Source organism: Leucopleurus acutus (assembly GCF_964270905.1).
Source record: "Leucopleurus acutus genome assembly, chromosome: 2".
NCBI classification, from domain to species: Eukaryota; Metazoa; Chordata; class Mammalia; order Artiodactyla; family Delphinidae; genus Leucopleurus; species Leucopleurus acutus.
In genome coordinates, this window is record NC_139143.1 from 5,610,922 (window position 1) to 5,635,175 (window position 24,254).

The following is a 24,254-nucleotide window of genomic DNA, read 5'->3' on the forward strand; positions in this document are numbered from 1 at the left end:
TATACTGGGAGATGAGATACAAAATTGTCTCTGAATATACGAACTGAAACTAATATTTGAATGAATACTATACTTTGGCTTATGACTGTTTATCACAATCACCATTTATGCTCTAAAAAGAAAAGCATAGAAAAGTGAAAATATAAAAATAAAAGAAAATACCAACTGTTTGTGGAAGGTCTACTCTCTGTACCAAGCATGTCAGGTGTTTCACAGATATTATTTATAATCCTCACAGCAACACAATATTGTGTACATCTTAACAGATGACAGATTAAGTCCCACCGCAAGGAAGCAGATGTTGTAAAGTTTATGGACTTTCAATTTTCTGAAAGCTTCTCTGTTCTAGGGATACATTTTTAAAATTCTAATTGGAATGATAACCTGCAAGAAAGCAAAAATTCTATGATTCTTTTCCAAATTCACTGGCCATATATGCATGTGTACAAAGTTTCCCTGAATCTACACACGTTATGATCACAGAGAATCTTTATGATTTGGCAACTCAATTGCATCAGCTCACAAAACACTGTCTTTTGCATGTGGATTTATCTAATACATCATTCTCTTATTTTTACTTCCTGTCTCACAATATTACTCACTAATATAATAGTGGGTAAGAGTACAGGCTTATAATTTTAAAAATTACAAAATGAATAGTTTGCTCTTATGAGGCATAAATCAACTACTGTCAGAAGAAAATAGCATGTAAACTTTGGTAAATATGTATAATGATAAATTTCTTCCCTCTCTTCCTGCAGAAAGAGAAGTTTTTTTTTTTAACATCTTTATTGGAGTAAAATTGCTTTACAATTTTGTGTTAGATTCTGCTGCATAACAAAGTGAATCAGCTATACGTACACATATGTCCCCATATCCCCTCCCTCCCACCCTCCCTAACCCACCCCTGCAGGTGGTCACAAAGCACAGAGCTGATCTCCGTGCTATGCGGCTGCTTCCCACTAGCTATCGGTTTTACATTTGGTAGTGTATATATGTCCATGCACTCTCTCACTTCGTCCCAGCTTACCCTTTCCCCTCCCCGTCTCCTCAAGTCCATTCTCTACATCTGTGTCTTTATTCCTGTCCTGCCCCTAGGTTCTTCAGAACCATTTTTTTTTTAGATTCCATATATACGCATTAGCATACGGTACTTGTTTTTCTCTTTCTGACTTCACTCTGTATGACAGACTCTTAAGTCCATCCACCTCACTACAAATAACTCAAGTTCATTTCTTTTAACGGCTGAGTAATATTCCATTGTATATATGTGCCACATCTTCTTTATCCATTCATCTGTTGATGGACACTTAGGTTGCTTCCATGTCCTGGCTATTGTAAATAGAGCTGCAATGAACACTGTGGTACATGACTCTTTTTGAATTATGGTTTTCTCAGGGTATATTCCCAGTAGTGTGATTGTGGGGTCGTATGGTAGTTCTATTTTTAGTTTTTTTGCTTGTTTGTTTGCTTTTGTTTTTTATTTTATTTTCTGCTGATGACATGATATAATCCATGCAAAATGTTTGACTTTATACCTACCTCATAGCAAAGATTTTACAATTGTTAGTTTTTATAATTGGTAATATTATTAATGTTAATTCTTCATTAATCATTCTCTAATCTTGCATTTCATGAAACAACACTCTCCAAAGGAAGAGAGCCAGTTGCTGGATCCCCTGCATGCAATGCACGGGGCTGGTGCAATCTGTACCGTAAGCCACCATGACTTTGCCCACGGGTAGAAGCATTGTTGTCTTTCTTTTTTTATTTTTTAACATCTTTATTGGAGCATAATTGCTTTACAATTTTGTGTTAGATTCTGCTGTATAACAAAGTGAATCAGCTATACATATACATATGTCCCCATATCTCCTCCCTCTTGCGTCTCCCTCCCACCCTCCCTATCCCACCCCTCTAGGTGGACACAAAGCACTGAGCTGATCTCCCTGTGCTATGTGGCTGCTTCCCACTAGCTATCTATTTTACATTTGGTAGTGTATATATGGCCATGCACTCTCTCACTTCATCCCAGCTTACCCTTCCCCCTCCCCGTCTCCTCAAGTCCATTCTCTACGTCTGCATCTTTATTCCTGTCCTGCCCCAAGGTTCTTCAGAACCATTTTTTTTTTTTGGATTCCATATATATGCATTAGCATATGGTACTTGTTCTTCTCTTTCTGACTTACTTCACTCTGTATGACAGACTCTAAGTCCATCCACCTCATTACAAATAACTCAAGTTCGTTTCTTTTTATGGTTGAGTAATATTCCATTGTATATATGTGCCACATCTTCTTTATCCATTCACCTGTTGATGGACACTTAGGTTGCTTCCATGTCCTGGCTATTGTAAATAGTGCTGCAATGAACACTGTAGTACATGACTCTTTTTGAATTATGGTTTTCTCAGGGTATATTCCCAGTAGTGGGATTGCTGGGTCGTATGGTAGTTCTATTTGTAGTTTTATAAGGAACCTCCATACTGTTCTCCATAGTGGCTGTATCAATTTACATTCCCACCAACAGTGCAAGAGGGTCCCCTTTTCTGCACACCCTTTCCAGCATTTATTGTTTCTAGATTTTTTGATGATGGCCATTCTGAGTGGTGTGAGGTGACACCTCATTGCAGTTTTGATTTGCATTTCTCTAATGATTAATGATGTTGAGCATTCTTTCATGTGTTTGTTGGCAATCTGTATATCTTTGGAGAAATGTCTATTTAGGTCTTCTGCCCATTTTGGATTGGGTTGTTTGGTTTTTTTTGATATTGAGCTGCATGGGCTGCTTGTAAATTTTGGAGATTAATCCTTTGTCAGGTGCTTCCTTGGCAAATATTTTCTCCCATTCTGAGGGTTGTCTTTTCGTCTTGTTTATGTTTTCCTTTGCTGTGCAAAAGCTTTTAAGTTTCATTAGGTCCCATTTGTTTATTTTTGTTTTTATTTCCATTTCTCTAGGAGGTGGGTCAAAAAGGATCTTGCTGTGATTTATGTCATAGAGTGTTCTGCCTATGTTTTCCTCTAAGAGTTTTATAGTGTCTGGCCTTACATTTAGGTCTTTCATCCATTTTGAGTTTAGAGAAGTTGTTCTTTTTAATGTGGTCTGGCCACCAACTGGGGGATGAGAAGATGGAGAAGATAATGATTGACTGGTTCATCACACAAGAGTGAGAAGATTTTTACAATTATCTTCCGTGGAGTGGAGTCTTTCTGGCAGCCGACAGTTTTCCTCCAGTGCCTGAGCACAGAAGATTAACATATGCTTATATGTTATCAGGAGGGTTGATCTGAGAGCAAACCTTTTCTAGTCCCTATGGAAAAACTCAACTAATCATCCTTTCATCCTTTTACTATAGTTTTTTTTTTTTTTTTTTTCAGGTGCTGGCTTTCCAATCACATCTTCAAATGTATGGCTGGCTTCTGGTTGTTCGTGTCTTAGCTACAATGTCACTTCCTGAGAAAAGCTTTCTCTGAACTTTTCTAAACCTTTATTGTTTTGCTTTCTAATACATATGAAATGTTCTTATTTCTTTGTGTGTATGTTTGTTTTCTGTTTTCCTCATTACAATCTTAGCTCCATGGAGGAAAGGGGAAGACCTTGTCTCTGGTATTTCCTGGGTCTATAACATTACCTGTCACATTGTAGGTGCTCAGTACATATTTATTGGAAGAAAGGGGAGAAATGTCACCACAGAAACATGGAAGGAAGAATGCTGTGCGATCACAGGGCCCAGGGCAAATGTACCAGGGAAAACCTCACTGAAGAAAAGGTACTGGAGATGTCTTTTTAAATGAATGCAAGTGAAGGAAGGGTATTATTTTCAGAAGAAAGAAAAAACACATGAGAGGTACTGGCATTCTCTGCCAATAGTATGAAAAGTATGAGGGTGTAGGGCAGAGAATAGGGAGGAAAAATGAAGAGATATTCAATAGTTCAAACATTTGGGAGTACTTAAAGTTCTTGTGTCCAAACTGAAAAAAAGACAATCAAATATTACAAGTCTGCTCTCTTAACTCCCACTGTCAAGGGCCTATTATGAAATTATGTTTTTGATTTTGTTCTGTTTTGCTTCAGTTTGTTAGTGGTAATGGTGATGGTTTTTCCCTTCCTTCAAAAATCAAGTATCTTCATTTAAGCCATGAATTGAAGCATTTGTGTGGAAAAACACACAGCAAAGAAATTAGCATTTATATCCAAGGCCCTTACAGTGCAATTTAAAAAATGAATTTCTAACAACATTTGTGTAAAACTTTTTACAGATGTAAAACTAAGTTTTATAAGGAATAAGTCATTTGCACAGTGTCATAGAGAGGTGGGATTTGAACCTCTCGTGTGTCTGATTCCAAAGTCCATTTCTTTTTACTGCATTATTTTAGAAGTTAGGATAATTTGAATAGAGTTTCCTACTTAACCATGGTGATATTCACATAACTGTTACTTCTGCTGCCTTCCAAACCCCATGAAAGACCTAAAGGAATGGCACAATGAAAAATGCCCAACATCATTGGGGAAACAGAAATTTAAAACAGTATGACTACACACCCATTTGAACGGCTAAATGACAAAGATTGACAATACCAAGTGCTGGGAATGTGGAGAAAATGGAACTCTCCTTCATGCCCTCTTTATTATAACGGATCTTTCTTGTCTACGTATTAATAATTGTATTAGTCTTTCAAATAATGGACTTCGACTTTGTAGAGTTTGTTTATACTATCTTTTCTGCCCTATACATTTCCGCTTTTGCCTTATTTTCTTAGTTTTTCTTTCTTTGGATTTAACTTGCTGTTTACTTTTTCAGATTTTTTCTAATTTATTAAGTTAAGACTAAAATTATTTTCTCTAAAAATGCAGCTTTACTGTGTTTCTTAAAATTTCTTTTCATTATATTCAAAATGTTTTCTAATTTCCATTGTGAGTTCTTCTTTGCCCCATGGAAAATCTACAAGAATCAATTAGATCAGGTTTGTTAATTGTGTTATTTAGAGCTTCTATAGCAGTACTCATTTTTTTCTACTTTTTGTCTCTGTTGAGATTGATGCATTATAATCTCCCATAGTGATTATAAATTTTCTATTTCTCTTTTTAGTTCTGACAATTTTCACTGTTATATTCTGAAGCAATGTTCTTATGTTCATAGAAATTCCAAATGGTTACATCATCTTGCTGGTTTGACCCCAGTATATTCATAAAATATCATTTTTTGTCCTTAATAATATATCATACCTTAAAAGACTACTTTTATCATTATTATTATTGCTGTATCAGTTACATACATTGCTGGGGGAAATTCAAAATGGTGTAGCCACTTTGGAAAAGAGTTTTGAAGTATCTTATAAATTTAAACATACATTTACAGTGTAACCCAGCAATCCCACACCTAGGTATTTCCCTCAAGAGAAATGAAAACATAATGCCCATACAAAAAATTGCTTGCAAAATTCTTAACAACCTTATTCATAATGTCCAACACTGGAAAAAACCCAAGTGTTCATCAACTGGTAAATAAATTTTAATATATCATATGTTGGACTACTACAGAGGAATATAAAGAAACAAATTACAGATCCACAGAATAACATGAAGGAATCTCTGAAGTATTATGCTAAATGAAAAAGCCAGACCTGCTGTATTATTCCATTTTTATGACATTCCAGAGAAGGCACAATTATAACACTGGAAGCAGTTCAGTGGTCACCAGGGAATGGAAGTGGTTGAAGGGACTTAATGCAAAGGGGCATAAAGGAATTTTCATGGAAACATTCTGTATGGTGATTGTGCTGGCAGTCACTGATCGTATGCATTTGCCACTTAAAAGTGGTGGATTTTATTGTATGTAAATTATACCTCAATAAATCAGAGCCCCCCACAAATCCTAAAATAATACAGAAAGGAATAAGTCATCATAAACTTACAAGAGCCAGGACAGAGGTTGAGGAGGTAGACAGCCATAAATACACATACACATACACACTGGAAGTGGGCGAGTAGTACTAGTCTTAGGAAGCCAGAAAGAGCAGACACCATGCCAGCAGTGGGAGAATCCCAGAACCAGGCCAGTTTATGCCACAGAACCCCAGACAGGTTCAGGAATTAGGCGTTCCAGGTACTTCTGAAATGATCGTGGAAGTGGGGCTGAAAACAGGAAGGTTGTTTGGAAAACTCATTGAAAGCAGTTAGATGCTCATATTCTATCTCTCACACTAGGAAACTGCAAGTCCGTTTCTCCCATGAAGGCAGATTCAGAGACACTGGTGATGCAGGAGTGGCTGGGTCCGGGCTGAAGACGGAATTAAGTGGATGCCTATACAGAATTGTGAGGCACTCCGCAAGCTCATTTCCAATTCATTTCTAAAAATGCTAGAAACCAGGTTTATACTCCAAGCAGGAAACAGAGTTATTTCTCTTGGCCAGCCTGAGTGAAAATACTTTCAGATACTGATATGGGATGTCATCCACTGAAATGACCCAGCCTGATCACTCTAGAATAAATCCTAATAAGCTGGCAGATCCTAGAACATAAAGAAAGAGGTTTCAAATAGCTCTTTAATAAGAGCTATATATGAAATGTACATAAGCATATAGGGCATAGTTATCCTTTAATTATACTTTAAATTATACTCTAAAAAATAATGATAAATGAACATTTTTGTATTCACTAATCAACTTAAGAAACAATAGTACTTCCTTATTATATATGAACAGATTGTATGAGATTTCCAGACATTTGAGGAAAACCTCTAACTAAGATCAAACACAAAGACCAAAACACACATTTAAAAAAAAAAAAAGTAACTTGGAAGAGGCAAAGACAGTGTAGGGAGAGGACCAAAACTTATGTAAGTTTGAGAATTATTATTTTTAAAGAGTCAAGAAAAGACATAGCAGCAATGAAATGAGTAGAAGGGTTATAAAGATAAACTTCTAGAAAACAAGAGATCTTTGAGATTAAAAATACAAGTAGCAGAAATTTAAAAATTCAGTTGAGTGATTGAAAGTTAATGCTGAGAAAAATCTCCCCCACCTCACCCCCACAAAAGAATTACCAAGAGATTGGAAATAGGAGGTAGAAAAGACAGGGAACTAGAAGATCAGTCAAGGAGGACTTTCAAAGTGAGACACCAAAGAAAATGGGGAGGAGGTGAGGGGGACAAGGAGAGAAGGGGGAAGAAACTTAAAGTTATGACAGAATATAAAGAATGTTCCTATCATTAAAAACAAGGAAGTTTACAGATTTAAAGTTTCTATGACGTGCCCTAGAAAATGAATAAAAAATAAATCCACAGCAAGGCACATCATTTCCCTGAGGTGGGACAGGAAACAGTTCATTCACAAAGTATCAGAAATCGGAATAGCATTTGATTGATCAACAGAAACACTGGAAACTAGAGGACATTAGGACAATGCCTTAAAAATCTTGAAAGGAAATAACTTCTAAATTAGAATTCTACGCCCAGCTAAACTATCAATCACATTCGAAGGGATAAGAGAAACATTTTCAGGGATTCAAATTTTCACTTTTCAGGGAGCTTCTTGAAGACATATGGGCCACGGAAATGAGGGTGTAAGCCAAGAAAGAGAATGGAATCTAGGGTACAAGGGATCTAACAAAGGAAAGGAGCAAAAAATGTTACTGAAAATCGCTCCCAGATGGCAGGTGTGCTGCTGGCTTAGAGATTAACCAGCCCTGAGAGCAGAAAAAGTGGAGCTCCAGGAAGGATTCCAGGAAGAAAAATGCACAGAGTACCATATGTTAGAAAATTAAACAAAACAATTGAAAAAAACCTCTTACCAGTATTAATTCTAGGAAAATTGAATGTTGTACAAGAAAGGAAATGAAGTCATAATATACCATGTAACTGAAGAGAATTCTTTATAATAACAATAATGGTAATAATGTAATGATATCAAGTAGAGCTGGGGGAGTGACTCTGTGTGTGTGTGTGTGTGTGTGTGTGTGTGTGTGTGTGTTTGAGACCTGCAGGAAGGTTCAATCCACTTTTATCATAGTAGAATTCCAAGAGATTATGTCAGTAGCTAAAAGTGAAAAGTAAAGCCTAGCCTATTATTTAAAAATATATAAAGAAGAACTATAAGAAAGAGCAGGAAGAGTTTCAAGTAGTTGCCTCTGGGGAGTGCAGGCTGGGAATGAGAAGCAGGCATGGGGGTGGTAAGAACTGTTCTATTGTTTCCTTATAACTCTCAGTAACTTTTAAAGTATTACTGAATAAATGTAATGAAAAATATCCTTCAAAGCAAAATAGGTAGATTTATAATATAGTCACACACACACACATGCACACACACCCATCGCTTTGCTTACATGTGCACTTCGAATTATGTTTTCAGTGCTGGTACTGGACAAGATGATCCACTAAGCACATCCTTTTACTCGGTCTTCTCTGGGGGTGATGTTGTTATTGGCACCATTTGCTGTCTGGGTTTATGGGTGTGTCCCTAGATGAGATGCTAACAGGCCCTCTTAGAAATGCGGTCTGTGACCTAGGCATTGTTAACTGATGCTTCAGCTACTAAACAAGCAAAGACAATTGCCTATCAAAAAGAAAATAATATTTTTCAAATATAAAAAGGAACTGCAATTTACTGCCTTATTAAAAACAACTAATTAAATAGCCAACTAAGGAAATAAAAGCAGAATATGCACAGACCAATGATGGCAGTGTCATGAAGTAAGGGTTATGATTATTTCAGTTTTGTGCACCTAAGTTGAAAAACAATTTATCATATATACTATTACATTATACCATGTACACTGTGTGTACGTTCAGTGAACAACAAAATAATTCTCATAATGATAATACCTAAAGAACAAGACTTAAATGGACATACACACAAAAACCGTATAGGAAGAGAATTTTGTTTCCAGCTTTCATATGAGCCTTAGACACAGGGTAAAAACTTTACTGGGTGTGAAGTGTAACTGATATTCTCAGACCAATTTATACAGTATGCCAAACTATATTCTTGTAGTAAAGTCTGCCATCTACTGGATATTATAAGAAGTTCTAGAATAATGGGTTTCAGGCTTTTTCGTTTTTCTTAATTACAGCAGAACTCCTCCAAGGAAAATGCCATGAGTAATCCCAACACACAAAATTGGAATGTGGACCAGCTCAGGCTGAAGAAGGGGAGGACACCTTGCAGTCCAGTCACTCAGCCTCCCACACTTTCTGGAGATGCCTGCAGGGAGCCCTTAGAGGTTGAAGAGCAATTTGAACTCTCTGTTCAGGACAAAATAAAATATTTATACATTATATATACATTACATACAAATACATATACAAATATATATATATATATATTTGCTGAGAAGTAAAACGTAACTTGACCAGTTTTAAAGAAGATGAGCACTCAAATTTTAGTATTTATTTATGTGTGTGTGGGTATTTTCTAATAATTTGATTTACTTGGAAAATGGCCATTTTGGTAATTTAGCTTAGTTATAAGGTAGAATATATTTATTCAGAGCAATGAAACACTGCAAGGTGATTTCAGGGAAAAGCATTTTAATATCTCCGAGATTACTATCTATGAAGACTACTCATTCCTTTGTCTTTGATGGTTTTAATGTACTTATCTATGAAATAGGTAACTCTCTGATTTAATAATCATCAGTCAAGAATCTGAAAATTTTATCAACTTTCTTTTTATTACCAACATTTTTGGCAAAGTCTGGACTGGCCAACCATCGGAGACTTGCCAGAGAGGGAGAGTGCCGGAGGAGCAAAGTCTGTGAAGTGAAACATGCCCTATCAGTCCTGGCTCTGCCACGCGCAGTCTCAAGGAAGGAGAGAACAGTAGATCCCACTTCTTAGGGGTTTTGTGATGATTAAGTCACTAGATTTAAACGCTTGGCAGACATATGGTAAACGCTCAATAAATGTTAGGTCTTATTGTTATAAGATGCTTAGAGATCGTTTGGGGTTCCTAATAGAGAAGTTACTAGATTAATACAAAATATAGCAATAACAATAATAACACAAAAAGTGCCATTTACTAACACATTGTCACTGCAGGAATTTTATTTTAGGAAACAAAACACAGACCCAAGTATACGCTTACACGGAGAGCCTACCGATGGGCTCATTCAACAGACCAGACACTTTTCCTGTAAAGTACCTGGAGTTGCTGAGGATCAAACCGAGGTAAATGCAGTTTAGATGTAGGAAAAAATCTGCTCTCACCCAAGAGTATCTTACCGTCTCACTATATTTTGAGTATCATTTAAGTTTGGGGCTCAGAGAAATACCACGTGAACTGAGAGTTGTGATAAGGGTTTTACTGTTCAGAGGATCTGCTATATCTTTGTGTTCCTAGTGCCTATTCATGCCCAGCAAATGCTCAGTGAATATTTTGTGGATATTAATAGTCAAAGCCATGATCCTTACCTTAAAGATGTCCCTTGCTGTATAAAGTGTATATACGTATACACTTTGCATGTGTATGTGTACACGTGTATGTATTTGTAGGGCTAACTACTGACCCTTGTTTTTTTTTTTTAATTTAAATGCCCTCGTATACAACTCTTATTAGTCTTTTCCTAGGATTTATTAACCGAATTCTCCCCATATCACTCTCTAGTCCTCATTTTTATTGATATTAATTCTAAGAATCAAATCTGTTAGCAGAAGAAGGAAGAAAGGGCTGTAGGTGGAACTACTGTTATTGTGCATACCTGGGTTAAATTAGCAGTTTTAAATACGTCTCACATTTAAGTAGATCAAACACTCACCTGTACTCCCACTATTACAAATAAAGTGTTCTGAGCTCATTGCTCTGGGGCAGGTATTTTACTGTGTTGTTTCCTCAAACTACTGAGACATGGGCAGGGACTGGGGAAAGCTGCTGCCTGGGACGGGAGCAGGACATGCCCATTGCAGGATAAAGTAATTTTTTTGACATACTATGGCACAGGTTTTTTTTTTTTTAATGTTAATTCCATTCTTAATATACATTTAACCTAATTTTACCTAAGTAAAAATGGAAGATGAATTGAGGAACTGTGACCATAAATTTGATATTCCCAGCAACATCTACTGAATCGTTTCTGATATTCTTTCATATAAAAGATCTTTTCCTATAGAAGAATAGGTAAACATTTGCTAGTGAGTTGTTTTTATTTTATTTGTACTTTTGTTTTTATTAAGAAACAACAAAATCTACTGTCTTTATATAGATATTATGTTTACATCCTTGATATTTTAGAAGTTAATATAGATTTCTATATTTCATTAAACCACATCTCAAAAGCCACTATTGATTTCTATAATTGGAATAGCCATTGACTTAATAAAGAGGATTTAATTCAACTGTCAAAGAAAAAAATTTTTATTCAAGATTTATTGTCTCCTCCTTCAGAAATTTGGTAAATCGGATGGCCCTTGTCATTTTGGTGAACCACCTAACAATTTCAATCATAGTTTGGATTTCAAACAGCAAATATTTGGGATGTTCAGGTTTCAAATCATCCATGATGAGTTGCCTTTCGAATGAAATAGAAGTTTTAAACAATGCTACTGGAGATAGAGGAGAAATTTCCAGATTGAAGAATGTCAACCTAATATAGTGTCTGGTTGAATTTTCTTGAGCCTAGCATTCTGCAGAGACTGAAATATAACTCCAGGGTCAGGACCGGCCGGGGGAGGATGAATGTGGCAGGAGGGGCCAATCTTTATTCGGGAAGTAGTCAAATAGCTTGCACATGGTAGGTAATCAATAGAAATTTGTTGAATAATGGATGAATGAGCAAGAAAACCTGAATTATCATTTAAGCCTCGCTGTGAAGTTCCTATTCTCACCTCTTTTGATAAAATCAAGCAGAGCAAATCCTCGGGTAAATCACTTACTTTAATGCACAGAATGATAGGCTCTCACGGGACAGTTAAAGAAGTAGATGGGCCCTTTAAGACCATTCCTTTCCTCTGCATTCCTGTGGCCTCTAAAAAACTAGGCATTCACTCTCTCATACATAGCTATTTCTATAGACATGGTTTTAAATTCTAAATTGAGGCCAATTTAATGTAACGGCATGAGTATAATTTTGTGGTAAGACAGACAGAGGTTTAAATTTTAGTTCTGCTGTTACCCATACCTGTGGTCTTAGCAGAATCAGTGTCATGGAGCTTGTTTCCTCGTTTCTAAGGGAGATACTATGTAGCCATATGCACAGTGCTTCAGAGCATGGACTTTGGAGCCTGGGTTTATATCCTGACTCTGCCACTTACAGAGGCCATGAGTTTTATTAAGATAATTAACACCTCTGTGCCTTGTTCTCATTTCTATAAAAGCGAAGCCTACCCCATAATTTTATTGTGGAGATTAAATTATTTAACGTAAATAAAATTCCCAGCAGTGCTTGTAACAGAGAGAGCGTTGTCAGCCAATTTGTATTATAGTTATTATTGTTATTATCATGAGGGATAAAAAGGATAACATACATAAAGTTCTTTATAAAAATGTATAATAAGTAATGATTTATCAGTATTATTTGTCTTTCCTTTCAATGCAGAGTCCAAAGCATAGTTGCCTTGGTCCCCTTCTACTGACAAGCACAGTACCTTGACATAGTGGGTGCTTGGTAAATAAATGCATGTTTAATAAAAGAATGAATCCAAGGAAAATGAGACTATACGATATTGGAAAGAGTTATTAGTTTTTGAGTTCTGGGAAGTATAAATTTACTGTCATCACACATTCTTGAGAATCTGTCCTCAGGGTCCATGTAGGAGCCCAGCATGGCCAACTGCAAATTTAGCACAGTTAACTCACATGCAAACTCTGAAGCACCATTTTGGTGCTCCAGTTGAGAAGATTGTGCCAAAGCTCACTGGTGTCATCTGCATCTCACCTCCTCTATAGAGTGTCCATAGACTCACCAAGAAATTTTTCCACAGAGGTATTTTAAATCCCCTACGTACGGTTGCCATCTTGCTAGTAGGTGCTTTTATGTACAATTTCTGATCATTAACATTGTCACAGATGAAATCAGGGGCCTGCTTCTCCAAAGCTTTCTTTGCTCTCAAATCCTCCCCATGAGAATAGAAGCCTCGGGGTCCTCATCTACACAGAATATGCCTTATCACAGGTCTGGATGGGATCAGGTCTCTGTCAATAGGGTCAGGGAGATGGACCAAGTACATCCTGCCTGTGGCTGCAATCACACACACACTAACCCCAGAGAAGGTGCCCTGCCCTGTGTCATCCTTAGAACATGACTAAATAATGCAAACTGTGAAGGTCATTTTTACTAAATGTCAATCACTGAAAGTTTTAATGAGGGTCTAATATGTTCCTTTGACATTAAATTCATTTAAAGCTAATCAGGCCTAGAAACACTGACCTTATTATAATCCATGTACACTTTAATAAGGACAGGCTTTTAAATAACCCCTTTTATTTAACGGAATACTTACATTTTACTAGCTCCTTTGCCTCTAGCGAATTGAAATTCCCACAGTAAAGCTAAAAATGTTCTAAATGAGGAGAAAAATAAAAGTTTTTTTTTCTCACTCCATAAAGCCACATTTATTTAACCGATCAATGATCAACAGACATAATTTCAATATTCATTATAAAACCATCATGAAGAATAATTTAGCTACATGGCACTTTTGTTCTAAAAAGGCACCTGAAAGTTTAAATATCTTCCATTAGATTTTTATCAGATTTTTAAGTAATTATATTATACGTAACTAAGGCTAAAGAAAAAAAATAAAGAAAATTGGTAAAATAAGTGAAAACAGCCCTTCAAATTTTAGCTTGTTCCACTGTACACCAAAATAGTATGGACGATATAAGAATGAAAAAATTAGAATAATCTGTTTCAATTTTATTATTGATATTACAAAAATGCCTCCAATTTATCGGTTTCTGGGGATAAATGTCACATTTAGTTCTTATAGAGGTTGGAGGGATTACAGCCAGTTTATAAGTAAGGAACTGAGATTCAGGGATGTTAAATAAATTCCCCAAAGTTATGCAGCTAATATGTGGTAGATTACGATGCCAAAAAGACTTTAAAACATTTATTTGAAAAAATCCAAAACATGAATATAGAATCATTAAAAGGAAGCACCTAAGAAGTATGTAGATAAGCACTTCTCACACTTCCCCATTCATATGAACCACGAGGATCTCATGAACACTGCCAATATTCTGACTCACCAGTTCTTTCAGGGTGAGGCCCGAAAGTCAGCATGTCTAATAATCCCCCAGGGGTGCTGATGTTGAGGGTCCAGAGACTGCAATTTAAATAGCAAGCATCTCTACCTTGTCTAACAGAGGTACAATGTGAGCCACATATGTAATGTTAAGTCTTCTAGTGAAAAGTAAAATTTAAAGACACAGACGTAGAGAATGGACTTAAGGACATGGGGAGGGGGAAGGGTAAGCTAGGACAAAGTGAGAGAGTAGCATTGACATATATACACTACTAAATGTAAAACAGCTAGTGGGAAGCAGCTGCATGGGAGATCAGCTCCGTGCTTTGTGACCACCTAGAGGGGTGAGATAAAGAGGGTGGGAGGGAGGTAAGAGGGAGGGGAAATGGGGATATACGTATGCATATAGCTGATTCACTTTGTTATACAGCAGTAACTAACACAACACTGTAAAGCAGTTACACTCCAATAAAGATGCTAAAAAAAATTACAATTAAATTAAGAAGTAAAAGTAAGCAGGTAAATTAACTTTAATAATATGTATTTTAGGGACTTCCCTGGTGGTGCAGTGGTTAAGAATCCACCTGCCAATGCAGGGGACAAGGGTTTGATCCCTGGTTTGGGAAGATCCTACATGCCACGGAGCAACTAAGCCCATGCACCACAACTACTGAGCCCACGTGCCACAACTACTGAACTCGTGTACCACAACTACTGAAGCCCGCACACCTAGAGCCCATGCTCCGCAACAAGAGAAGCCACCACAAGAAGAAGCCCTAGCACTGAAACAAAGTGTAGCCCCCGCTCTGAGCAGCAACGAAGACCCAACAGAGTCAAAAATTAATTAATTAATTAATTAATTAAATTTTTAAAAATAATATATTTTATTTAACCAAATATAATTAAAACAGTATCATTCTAATATGTAGAGTTAAAAATTAATGAGATATTTACATCTTTTTTCATACTAAGTCTTTGAAATCCTATGTGCATTTTACACTGACAGTGCACCTCAGCCCTAGCTAGCCACAGTTTAAGTGCTCAGAGCCACACGTGACTAGTGGCTACTATGTGGGACAATGCAGATCTCAACAGTTTTCTCATTATTTTGTACAGGGAACTAATGTCTAGAAAAATAACTTTTGGTTATAATTATGAGTAAGCCATTAGTCCTCTAGGATTTAAATTATCTTCTTTTATGATATGATTATAGCAGTAGGCATGAATAAAGAGGTGTCAAGGTACTTTCTAACAGTCTATTAATTATGATGTACATTCAAATCGTGCACATCCTTAGAAGCCTACGTTCCCATGAGTCGTCCCAGATCTTTGCATTCTTGTTCATCTCCTGGCCCGAGCAGACACAGAACTTATCATTGTTAAGACAGCATCACACTTATTTATGAATTTCCTGAATTGTTCTGTTTCACGTTATGGAGACTTGTCTTCATAATTAGCAAACAAACACTTTAAGTTCAGGAACTAGAACATTCAATTCTTCAGTCTGTCTGTACATATGCTCTGTGTATTCAGTTCCCACCACACTCAGAACACTAGCTCCTGAATAGTGCAGTAAGTCCACGCTGACTGTTTGCTTTGCTGATTGATTGGTTTTCCCCCGGGGGCAATTTGTTCTTTCCACTTTAAGGCTCACCACACTGTAACAGAAAGAGAATGATTTGCTGGTCTGGTCACTGTAGGTTGTGAGCCAGACTTGGGGAAAGCCCAGGTTACTGTGGTTACTAGATAACCTGGAAACCATCGTGAATATATTTCATTTTCTTTTTATTCAGCTAAAAGCCCCGTGACACTGAGTGCAGCAAGTACAATGCCCTTGCGCCTTTGGTCTGGGGAAGATTCTGGAGTGTGGATGTCCCCCTGCCCGTGTGCCCTGCCTTCTGAGCAGGCCCTGGGGTGCACAGGCACGCCTTAGCTCCGCTGCACACCCCGTGACACACATGGAGGATGGGTTTCCATCTCCCAGGGGCCCATTTGGCAAACACCACCCCCAGAAGGCTGTGGCAAGCGCACACGGAATGAAGGCTGAGGCTTCATTACCGAGCACAGAACACCAGGGGAACGAGAGAAAACTCAGAGGGAGACGCGTGATTGTTGACATCCTCCTGAGAGTTGAAAGACAGTGTCTCATATTGGGAATTGGCAGCTTAACTGAATAGAAAATAATAAAAGTATAAGGATAGTTCTATTGTGGAAAATGCATAGAAGTGAGCTACATGTGCAGACATGAGACACTGTACCTTGGATGAATCACCTGGGCTGAAATATGCCCATAATCACCTCTTTTAGGAAGGCATGGCTGTGTCTTTGCACTTAAAATATTGTGGAGGAAGGGGGTAGATGGGGAAAGAAGAAGGATGAACTTGAGCAAATAATTAATTACTTTTTAATCAATAAACTTAAGTAAACTGATATTTTGCTTAATAATAGAAAATGTTTTCACTTGATATGGTAATTGTTTTCAAAGTAAATCCCATGTATTAGTTATCATTGTATATACCTCCCATATCCAGCATAGAGTCAATAATCAGTAATTCATAATGGAACTGAACCAAGCAAGCTTAATCCCTGTCTCCCGAAATGTAACTGATTGTGTCACTAAATTTAAGCTTTCCGTGTGTTTTTCTCTTGAAAAACTGTCCCCAGTCCACCACCATCTATTCTTGCATCATATACCTGGTGTACACTCCCATTAATCTTTCACTTAGAAGGGGCTCTTGAATGATACTTATGTATGAAATGGGAGCCTTCATTTTCTTCTTATGTCATGTTTTACCAAATTAAAACTGTAAATTCAAAACAATTCCAATAAACGTCCTTTTATAATACCTAGTAAATTATAAGTCAAATAGAAACCATGCCTAATTTGAAGCACATCTGACCTATGAGAGAATTGATAGATGCTATAGTGAGGAGTATTTACTGCTTTCCACATTTTGGGGCAATACAATGAAAGAATCAGCTTTAAAGACTACTTCAATTTCACAATGCAGAAACAGAATAAGGATGCTATCAATTATTTTCTGAAATGAAGGAACCTAAGATCCTATCAGCTAAAGCCAGGTCTCTATAGAAAAATAAAATGTTTAATCTTTACAACATAAAAGCAATATTTTAAAGGCTTCCATCAAATAAGCCAACTAATATTTATCCTCCAAGAAGATGCTAATCCTGTGGTATAAAAGGGGTTAAGAGACGCTTAAAGAATCTATTTACCTCAGGTCTATTTCTAAAGCACCCTATCATGTTGTTATAGAAACTACTTGTGGCTGAAAATCTCCCATCATGATTATTGCTATAGTAACCACCAAATGACCAGAAGCTAGTTTTTGATCCATTTGCCATCACCCCCCCACCCCTCACCAAGATAGTTTTGCTTCTAAATGCTCCTATATTGCTGGAAACAAAGGAGAAAAAAAAAGGGTAAACAAATTTAATGGGAAAGAAAAGAAGACACAGAGAGAGAGAGAGGAATGAGGGCACATTACAAGCAATAAAGAGATCCAACGTATTTCAGTTTTACTTTGTAGGGAAAAGAAATATAATTAGACAAACAGACAAGCTTTTAAACTGGTGACCAAATCTCTTCATTACCATCTGTTCAGACTCAAAGTGAGTAATAAAAAAATAGATGTAAAATATTGCTATTCTCATATTTTTAAAGCCACCATTGGACATTTTAGAGAATTTCCCAATAGAATATATGCCTTTGCCTGGTGTTGTCTCTCCTAGTTTAAATCAAATTAAATATAAAAGGTAATTTTCTGGGAGTTCCCTGGAGGTCCAGTGGTTAGGACTTGGCATTTTCACTGCCATGGCCCAGGTTCAATCCCTGGTCAGGGAACTAAGATCCTGCAAGCCACGTGCCACAACCAAAAAATTTTAAAAATTAAAAATAAAATAAATAAATAAAAGGTAATTTTCTTATAATAGTTTCTTATAAGATATTAAGTCCTAATACGGTGTCATACTGAAGAAGTCATGTTTTGATAACCATAATCTAATTCATCTCCTTCCCCACAAGGTTGTAATCATTTTTAAAATTCTCATATGATATTAAATTTTGGCACTGTTTTGTGTAAAAATGGCTTACATAAATTAAACCAAACAGACTTATTTCTTTACTTTCTTTATCATACCTCAGACTTTATTTTTTCATGTTGAATTGCCTTGTCTGTTAATAAATAACAAATTAGTTCGTTGGATTTTATGGTTTTTAATTTTAGAATGCTAGCAGACACATACATAAAACTGACTTTGAAATAACTCAAAATCAGATTTTTTTGACACAAGGATGATGATGGCAAAAATGTTTAGAACCTCTGTCACTCTCATGAAGATCTTAGAAATATCAAGGGTTGGAGGGACATGCCAGCAAGATGGTGGAGTAGAAGGACGTGAGCTCACACCTTTGTACAAAAACACCAAAATCACAACTAACTGCTGAACAACCATTGACAAAAAAATGCTGGAACCTACCAAAAAAGATAAAGACAAAGAAGAAGCCACGGTGACGGCGAGATGGCAGGAGGGGCACAGTCACAATAAAATCAAATCCCGTACCTGCCAGATGGGCGACCCACAGACTGGAAAATAATTATACCACAGAAGTTCTCCCATAGGAGTGAAAGTCCTGAGGCCCATGTCAGGCTTCCCAGCCTGGGGGTCTGGCAATGGGAGGAGGAGCCCCTAGAGAATCTGGCTCTGAAGGCCAGTGGGGTTTGTTCACAGGAAGTCCACAGGACTGGGGGAAATAGAAACTCCACTCACGGAGGGTGCACACAAGGTCTCATGCACACCAGGATCCAGGGAAAAAAGCAATGACATCGTAAGAGCCTGGGCCACATCTACCTGATATTATTGGAGGGTCTCCTGTGGAGGTGGAGAGTGGCTATGGCTCACTGCACGGACAAAGACGCTAGCAGCAACAGTTCTGGGAGTACTCACTGACATCAGCCCTCCCGGAGGCTGCCATTAGCCCCATCCTACAGCCTGTAGGCTCCAGTGCTGGGTTGCCTCAAGCCAAACAACCAACAGGGCAGAACACCCACCTGCCCATCAGCAGACAGGCTGCTTAAAGTCTTCTTGAGTATGGCCCTGCTCACCAGAGGAATAAGACCCAGCTCCACCCACCAGCAGGCAGGAAGCAGTCCCTTGAACTGGGAAGCCTGCATAAGCCTCTTAGGCAGCCTCACCCACCAGAAGGCAGACAGCCAAAGCAAGAAGAAATAAAATCCTGCAGCCTGCAGAACAGAAGCCACAATCACAGAAAGTAAGAGAAATTGAGACGGCAGAGGAATATGTTCCAGATGAAGGAACAAGATAAAACCCCAGAAGAACAACCAAGTGAACTGGAGATAGACAATCTGCTGGGAAAAGAATTCAGAGTAATAATAGTGAAAATGATCCAAGATCTCAGAAAAAGAATGGAGGAACATATGGCGAAGATATGAGAAATATTTAACAAAGACCTAGAAGAATTGAAGAACCGAGATGAACAATACAATAACTGAAATGAAAAATACACTAGAAGGAATCAGTAGCAGAGTAACTGAGGAAGAATAATGGATAAGTAAGCTGGAAGACAAAATGGTGGAAATCAATGCTGCAGAACAGAATAAAGATAAAAGAATGCAAAGAAATGAAGGCAGTCTAAGAGACCTCTGGGACAACTTTAAAGACACCAACATTCACATTATAGGAGTCTCAGAGGGAGAAGAGAGAGAGAAAGAAACTGAGAAAATATTTGAAGAGATAATAGCTGAAAACTTCCCTAACATGGAAAACGAAACAGTCAACCAAGTCCAGGGAGCACAGAGTGTCCCAGGCAGGATAAACCCAAGGAGGAACACACCGAGACACATAGTAATCAAACTGACAAAAGTTAAAAACAAAGAAAAATTATTAAATGCAACAAGGGAAAAGCAACAAAAAATGTACAAGGGGACTCCCATGAGGTTATCAGCTGATTTCTCAGCAAAAACTCTGCAGGCCAGAAGGGAGTGGCACGATATATTTAAAGAGAAGAAAGGAAGAACTTACAACCAAGAATACTCTACCCAGCAAGGCTCTCATTCAGATTTGACAGAGAAATCAAAAGCTTTACAGACAAGCAAAAGCTAAGAGAATGCAGCACCACCAGACCACCTTTGCAACAAATGCTAAAGGAACTTCTCCAAGTCAAAAAGAAAAGGCCACTACTAGATACAAGAAAATTATGAGTGGAATAGCTTACTGGTAAAGGCAAGCATAAAGTAAAGGTAGAAATCATCTGCACATAAATATATCAAAACCAGCAATTGTGAGAAAAGGAGAGCATGAAAGCAGTCTATTGGAAATGCATTTGAAATTAAAAGACCAGCAACTTAAAACAATCCTGTTTATCTATAGATTGCTATATCAAAACCTCACGGTAACCACAAACTGAAAATCTACAGTAGATACACACACACACAAAAGCAATCCAAGCACAACACTACAGTTAGTCATCAATTCACAAGAGAAGAGAACACAACAGAAAGTGAAGAACAAAGACCTACAAAAACAAATCCAAAACAATTAAGAAAATGTTAATAGGAGCATACATATCGATAATTACCTTAAATGTAAAAGGATTAAATGCTCCAAACAAAAGACATAGACTGGCTGAATGGATACAAAAACAAGATCCGTATATATGCTGTCTAAAAGAGACCCACTTCAGATCTATGGACATGTACAGACTGAAAGTGAGGGGATAGAGAAAGGTATTCCATCCAAGTGGAAATCAAAAGAAAGCTAGAGTAGCAATACTCATACCCGACAAAATAGACTTTAAAGTAAAGAGTTTTTGCAAGAGACAAGGAAGGACACTATATAATGATCAAGGGAACAATCCAAGAAGATATAACAACTGTAAATATATATGCACCCAACATATGAGCACCGCAATATATAAGGCAAATACTAACAGCCATAAAAGGAGAAATCAACAGTAACACAATAATAGTGTTATTAGTGTTACACTCTGCTTTCATCAATAGACAGATCATCCAGACAGAAAATCAATAAGGAAACACAGGCTTTAAATGACACATTAGGCCAGATAGACTTAATTGATATTTATAGAGCATTCCATCCAAAAGCAGCAGAATACACATTCTTCTCAAGTGCACATGGAACATTCTCCAGATCACATCCTGAGCCACAAAGTGAGCTTCAGTAAATTTAAGAAGATTGAAATCATATCAAGCATCTTTTCTGACTACAACACTGTGAGATTAGAAATTAACTACAAGAAAAAAACTGTAAAAAACACAAACACATGGAGGCTAAACAATATTCTACTAAATAACCAATGGATCACTGATGAAATCAAAGAGGGAATCCAAAAATACCTAGAGATAAATGAAAATGAAAACAACAATGATACAGAATTTATGGGGCTTAGCAAAAGCAGTTCTAAGAGGGAATTTTATAGCAATACAATCTTACATCAGGAAACAAGAAAAACCACAAATAAACAACCTAACCTTACATCTAAAGCAACTAAAGAAAGAAGAACAAACAAAACCCAAAGTTAGTAGAAGGAGAAAAATCTTAAAGATCAGAGCAGAAATAAATGAAATAGAAATGAAGAAAACAATACAAACATCAATGAAACTAAAAGCTGGTTCTTTGAAAGGATAAACAAAATTGATAAAACCTTTAGCCAGACTCATCAAGAAAAAAAAGGGAGAGGACTCAGATCAATAAAATTACAAATGAAAAAGAAGTTACAGCTGACACCACAGAAATACAAAGGATCATAAGAGATTACTACAAGCAACTATATGCCAATGAAATGGACAACCTAGAAGAAATGGACAAATTCTTAGAAAGGTACAATCTCCCAAGACTGAACCAGGAATAAATAGGAAATATGAACAGACCAATCACAAGTACTGAAATTGAAACTGTGATAAAAAAAATTCCCAACAAACAAAAAGCTAGGACCAGATGGCTTCAGAGGTGAATTCTATCAATCATTTAAAGAAGAATTAACACCTATCCTTCTGAAACTATTGCAAAAAATTGCAGAGGAAGGAATATTCCCAAACTCATTCTATGAGGCCACCATCACCCTGATACCAAAATCAGACAAAGATATCACAATAAAAGAAAATAACAGGCCAGTATCACTGATGAACATGGATGCAAAAATCCTCAACAAAATACTAGCAATCTGAATCCAACAATACATTAAAAGGATCATGCACCATGATCAAGTGGGATTTATCCCAGAGATGCAAGCATTTTTCAATATCTGCAAATCATTCAGTGTGATACACCACATCAACAAACTGAATAATAAAAAAACATGATCATTTCAATAGATGCAGAAAAAGCTTTTCACAAAATTCAACACCCATTTATGATTAAAAAAAAAAAAAACTCTCCAGAACTTGAGCATAGAGGGAATCTACCTCAACATAATAAAGGCCATATATGACAAATCTACAGATAACACCATACTCAATGGTGAAAAGCTGAAAGCATTTCCTCTCAGAGCAGGAACAAGACAAGGATGTCCACTCTCACCACTTTTATACAACATAGCTTTGGAAGCCCTAGCCACGGCAACGAGAGAAGAAAAAGAAATAAAAGGAATCCAAATTGGAAAAGAAGTAAAATAGTCACTGCAGAAGACATGATACCATACATAGAAAATCCTAAAGATGCTACCAGAAAACTACTAGAGCTCATCAATGAATTCAGTAAAGTTACAGGTTACAAAATTAATACACAGATCAGTTGCACTTCTATACACTAACAATGAAATATAAGGAAGAGAAATTAAAGAAACAAACCTATCTACCATCACATCAAAAATAATAAATTACCTAGGAATAAACCTACCTAGGGAGACAAAAGACCCGTACTCTGAAAACCATAAGATACTGATGAAAGAAACCAAAGACAACACAGACAGATGAAAAGGTATAGCATGTTCGTGGATTGGAAGAATCAATACCGTCAAAATGACTACACTACCCAAGGCAATCTACAGATTCAGTGCAATCCCTATCAAATTACCAATGGCAGTTTTCACAGAAGTAGAACAAAAAAATCTTAAAATTTGTATGGAAACACAAAAGATCCCAAATAGCCAAAGCAATCTTGAGAAAGAAAAACTGAGCTGGAGGAATCAGGCTCCCTGACTTCAGACTATACGACAAAGCTACAGTCATCAAAACAGTATGGTACTGGCCCAAAGACAGAAATATAGATCAATGGAACAGCATAGAAAGCCCAGAAATAAACCCACACACCTATGGTCAAGTAACCTATGACAAGAGGCAAAACTATACAATGGAGGAAAGACAGTCTCTTCAATAAATGGTGCTGGGAAAGCTGGACAGCTACATGTGAAAAAAATGAAATTAGAACATTCTAACACCATATACACACACATAAAAAATATCAAAATGGATTAAAGACCTAAATGTATGACTGGATACTATAAAACTCATAGAAGAAAACGTAGGCAGAACACTCTCTGACATAAATCACAGCAAGGTCTTTTTTGAGCTGTTTCCTAGAGTAATGGAAATAAAAACAAAAATAAACAAATCAGACCTAATTAAACTCAAAAACTTTTGCAACAGTCAAGGAAACCATAAAGAAAACATAAAGACAACCCAAAGAATTGGAGAAAATATTTGCAAACGATGCGACCCACAAGGGATCAGTCTCCAAAATTTACAAACTGCTCATGCAGCTCAATATCAAGAAAACAAATAACCCAATCAACAAATGGGCAGAAGATCTAAGCAGACATTTCTCCCAAGAAGATATACAGACGGCCGAGATGAACATGAAAAGATGCTCAACATCATTAATTATTAGAGAAATGCAAATCAAAACTACAACGAGATATCACCTCACACTGGTCAGAATGGCCATCACCAAAAAAATCTATAAACAATAAATGCTGGATAAGGTGTTGAGAAAAGGGAACCGTCCTACATTGTTGGTGGGAATGTAAATTGGTGCAGCCACTGTGGAGAACAGTATGGAGGTTCCTTAAAAAAATAA

The 24,254-nt window shown here is 37.0% G+C and overlaps 1 protein-coding gene across 1 annotated transcript in view; it reads right to left on the reverse strand.

Moving 5' to 3' along the window:
• Positions 1 to 24,254, reverse strand: part of CRB1 (crumbs cell polarity complex component 1) — a gene marked incomplete at both ends in the record, with an annotated part of 267,126 nt that overhangs the window by 145,757 nt on the left and 97,115 nt on the right. The window lies entirely within an intron of this gene.